The sequence below is a fragment of the Vespa mandarinia genome, chromosome 1 (genome assembly GCF_050613455.1).
Source record: "Vespa mandarinia isolate Hongniang chromosome 1, ASM5061345v1, whole genome shotgun sequence".
Lineage (NCBI taxonomy): Eukaryota > Metazoa > Arthropoda > Insecta > Hymenoptera > Vespidae > Vespa > Vespa mandarinia.
In genome coordinates, this window is record NC_140810.1 from 3,187,501 (window position 1) to 3,192,500 (window position 5,000).

The 5,000-nt window shown below is 34.1% G+C and overlaps 1 long non-coding RNA gene across 1 annotated transcript in view; it reads left to right on the forward strand.

Moving 5' to 3' along the window:
- The window catches only part of LOC118444916 (uncharacterized), a 4,475-nt gene extending 1,104 nt beyond the window's left edge, over positions 1 to 3,371 (forward strand). The window contains exons 2-4 of the long non-coding RNA XR_004839081.2: positions 1,993 to 2,131; positions 2,770 to 2,855; positions 2,930 to 3,371. This is a non-coding gene — a long non-coding RNA (uncharacterized LOC118444916). The remainder of the gene's footprint in view (positions 1 to 1,992; positions 2,132 to 2,769; positions 2,856 to 2,929) is intronic.
- Positions 3,372 to 5,000: the final 1,629 nt, after the last annotated feature.

Sequence of the window (5,000 nt, forward strand, 5' to 3'; positions counted from 1 at the left end):
ACTTGTTGAATTTCAGGGAGCTTGCGTTTTAGCCTTCTCCGTTAACCGACCGACGCGGAATCGGACCGCGTGCGCGCGCCATTTACAAAATTTGTTCCTTTATATATAATGTAATACATTTTAAATTATTCTTTATCAATGATTTATTTCTCTTTTATTTCTAAACATCCATTACGGCGTATTTTTTATCGAATTAGTCAACGCTTCTTTCAAAAATTCCTTCTGCGTGTTTCATCACATATGTTTATTAAATAAATATATTCGTATATATGTATATATATATATGCATATATATTTATTAAAAGGACAAGCTAAAAAATGTTCTTTCATCATTTCTATTTTCTTTTAGTTAGAGATAGAATTCTCGACGAATACTTTGCCTCAATGATTACTCTTAGATTTTGTCGATTCTACTTTTTATATTGTACATGTATATATATATATATATATATATATATATATATATATATTTTCTTTTTCTTTTTGAAACGATAAAGCAATTTTCGTTCAAATTCGTATTGATCGATTTAATCGATATTAATTACGGATTAATGATCTTTACGGATCGTAAAGATCAATTTGACGAAATACACTTTGTAAATAAATTTATTTATCGGTTAGCTCACGGTCATTTTAGAAACTAGAACAAATGTGAATAAAAGGAAAAACGAGAATTCTGATATACGTGTCGTCAAACTATATTGAAACGATATTCATACTCTCAACGTCGTTTCGTACGATCGTATAAAATCCCCCTTTACGATTCCGTGAGTCTCAGCGTCTTTCTATACGTTAGCCCTTTCCTTTTCCTCGTATCGTTTACTTCACGTGTAAAAGGGGCTAACCGTGTTCTTTAATGGATCCAAGGGATCGACGCTCGCGGCAGGTCGTCGTTGGTTTCTACGTGGTAAGTGACCCACTTTGGGACGACAAGTGCGTCAGCTTAAGATCACGAAGCGACGTTTATGTTCTCTCCGTCGTTAAGTAAACGACACCCTCGGTTCCGTCGTCTATTTTCCCACCCTGGACCTTTCTTTACCTTTTCTCCTATCCTTACTTTCGTTATTTCTCTTTCTCTCTCTCTCTCTCTATCTCTCTCTCTCTCTCTCTCTCTCTTTCTCTCTCTCTCTTATCTTTTTTCTTTCCTCATCTTCGTATCGCTATAAAAACGATACGTGAAAAAGGTTTTCGACCTTTTAACACTCACATCGTTCTTTCTCTATATTCTTCAAAAACAAAATAAGAAGATTTATTTTATTCGTTTCATGTATTTCAAGGACGAAAGTACAAATTTTTATTTCTATATAAGAATATTTGTTCTTTCATAGAATATTTGTTCATTCAACTAAGTAAGTAAATAAATAAATAAGGACATACGTATGTGTACATAGAGAATACTTTCATATTTATGAATGAATCTACGTAATAGTTTGTTGTAATATACGTACATTTCTTAATTATTACATCGTTCATAGTAATACGTAAATATCGGTGAAAGAAAGAGAGATAAACTTCGAGATATTGTAGTAATCTATACGATAACATTGTTTCATTTTATTGATGAAATTGAAATATATATATATATATATATATATATATTTTTTTTTTTAATGAAAATTTTCATTCCTCCTTGAGAAACGATAGATACAAATTAATCTGTTTTCGATTATACGTCATATAATTGAATATCGTCGTATCCATTGAAAACAAAAACGTTTCAAATTTTACGTTTTGTAAATGTAAAAGGGGGAGTGGGATGTAAGAGTGGGTAGGGGAGTTTGTCCGAACAAAACAACAAACGGGGAGGATCGTTTTATATCGTGATGAATTTATTTGCTCGATAAAAGTAAATTTTAATTCTCGGCATGTGTGTGTACGTGTGTGTGTGTGTATGTGCTCTTTCTCTCTCTCTCTCTCTCTCTCTCTTTTTCTCTGTATATGTGTTTCTGTTACTGTTCCTGTTTCTATTTGTGTTTATGTATTTGCGTGTAGTACATCGACGCGTTTCACCCGTTACGCGGGCACTTTGTCATCGCTCGACTGTATTTAAATTAACTGACAGATAAATTGACCGGAAAGAGAAACGACCGAAGCAGCTTTTACTCGTTCAACGTAATTTCCACGAATCAAGGTTCTTCAAGTTTTGTTTTTACGGTTCGATAAACGTTCGAAATATTTTCATTAAACGAATGACGAATTTTATATTATTTATCTCATCGTAACGTCATTTGAAAGAAAAAAAAAAAAAAAAAAAAAAAAAAAAAAGAAAAAAAAGAAAACCAGAAAAAAAAGAAGCAGGAAAAAAAAAATATACGATACCATTGATAAAATTACACTTATGAATTAATTGTTTAATTATCATCGTCAATTATATAAGTATATTATATGTACGTATGTGTCGTATATAAAAATATCGTCAATTACGAAAATATTATAATATATCGCTATTAGTCAAGGTTTGAAGTATTAATATAAAATATTTTTCGAGATAGAAAGAGAGAGAGAGAGAGAGAGAAAGGGAGAGAAAATGTTTTTCTTTTTTTTTTATTTTTTATTTTTTTTTTTTTCTTTAGTCAAGTAAAATATTCACACGCAAATGTCAATAGAGCGAAATACTCTTTTTGTTAACACTATAAAAGGGAACTTTCGTGTTCTTTTGTTTAGCCATTTTCTCCCTCTCTCTCTCTCTCTCTCTCTCTCTCTCTCTCTCTGTCTCTGCCTCTCTTTCTCCCTTTCCCTTTTTATTTCACATTTACGAGATTTCCGTAGGATGAATCGTGGAAATGAACTAAGAGCCGAATAAAAACAAAAATGGGGGTTGACACGCGTCTCGCTTGAATCACGTTGGATCGAAGGTAACGAGTGAGAGGCTTTTATGGAAAAGGTACAAAAGTGCTCGTAATTAACGTTTTCAAACGCGTTACTCTAGCGACGGGGCGACGATGATGCGACGACGAGGCGACGACGGTACGACGGCGGTGATGGCGGGGGCGGGGGCGGCGGCGGCGTCGGTGGAGGCGGCGACGGCAGCGGCAGGTTCCTTTTGTACGCTCGATCCATTGTACTCGACAAACACCACGAACGAACAAACCCCGTGCTGCATTTTCTCTGCGCGTGAAAATGCGCTTCCTTCTCGTATAGTCCTCGAAAAAAATCCTCGTAAGTTTTTCTTACGATTTTCCGAACTATTAAAGCGAATAATCCAATACGATCGTGAAACTTGTTAAAAAAAAAAAAAAAAAAAAAAAAAGAAAGAAAGAAAAGAAAAAATCTTTTCTTTCCACTTCCCCCTCCCCTCCCCCTTCTTTTAAATTACGCCCAACTCGAAAATTCTTTTTTTAATTTCGTCCTTCGAAGGTATTAATATTTTCCCGGAATTTCTACTTAATTTTACGACGATGTAAAACTCTAAAAATCGCATATAAAATGAAAATTATCTATTAATATTAATATTAATATTAATATTAATATTATTATTATTATTATTATTATTATTATTATTATTATTATTATTATTATTATTATTATTATTATTATTATTATAATTATAATAACAATGTTTGATATTGTTATATTATATTTGAGTTTGCATGGACTGTATGATTCGAAGATTAATTTACATTAATAATCATTTTATTTATAAAGAAGATATATATATATTATTATATTAATCGATTGAAGATCAATATAAGAGAAGGAAAAGAAAAGAATACCTTTTAAAAGTACGAACAATAACGAATTACGTTTATTGAATGTATGTACGACAATATTATAGTAATATATTATTTGTCGAGAGAATGAGAATGAGAAAGATAGAGAATAGCTGTACGATACGCACGAAGCTGTAAACAGGATACCCTTTAGGGTGTTGGAAAATCTTCGAGTAGTTATCTCACAGTCCAATTTTAGAGGAGCAAATATCGTCGCGTAGCTTCTTGCAAATGGCCGAAGGTGGAGCTCGTGGCAAAGTCACGTATACAACAGGTTTCTAACGGTAATTAGAAACGAAAGAGAGAAAGAGAAAGAGAGAGAGAGAGAGAGAGAGAGAGAGAGAGAGAAAGAAAGAGAGAGAGAGAGAGAAAGAGAAAGAGCTTCTCTTTAACAGTTGAGAAAGAACGTTTAAGAGAATGCAAAGCTTATCTTATTTTAATGGGTTCAAAGAAACAGCTAGGAAAGCTCTCTCTCTCTCTCTCTCTCTCTCTCTGTCTCTCTCTCATTCACTCTTTCTCTCTTTCTCTCTTCCTATTTCTCTGTCTCTATCTCATTCGAATTTTGCACACACAGAGACAGTCAACAATAAACGATGAAATCGACGATTATCCTTCCCTTTATATCCTCTACTTATTCGAGCTATTTGGGCTTTCGCCGAGAACCGAGGCAAACCTCCAGTCCCTGTCCTTGTCCTCATCCCTAACCACCCCCTCCCCATCATTGTAACTGTCCTTGTCCCTGTCCCTACTCTCTGCCTTCGTCCATAACCCCGTCATCTTCTCCTTTCTATTTAACTGTCCGATAGTCGTAAAGTCGTAAAATCTTGAACGCGATCCTCGTTTGCATAGTGATACACCATGGATATACTAATTGAAAAGATATAACCGAACAATGATGATTGGCATTGTAAACAGAATATTGCTTTTGTGTGTGTGCGTGTGTGCCATTTACTTTCACAATCGACCGTTATAACTGATAATCGTTAAGGTATAAACGAGAGAGAGAGAGAGAGAGAGAGAGAGAGAGAGAGAGAGAGAGAGAGAAAGAGAGAAAGAGAGAAAGATAGAAAGAGAACGAATGTAAATTTTTTTCTTATTTTTCTTTCTTTTTTTAATCTCTCTCTCTCTCTCTCTCTCTCTCTCTTTCTGTCCATCTATCTATATGTTCTTTAGAAAAGATGATACACGCGATAGCTATAGCATAGCCATTTCACGTTATGCAACGATGCACTTTGCATTCGGTCTCATCAGTTAACTTTACCTGGAATCGAGGGTAGGTTCATCGGCATC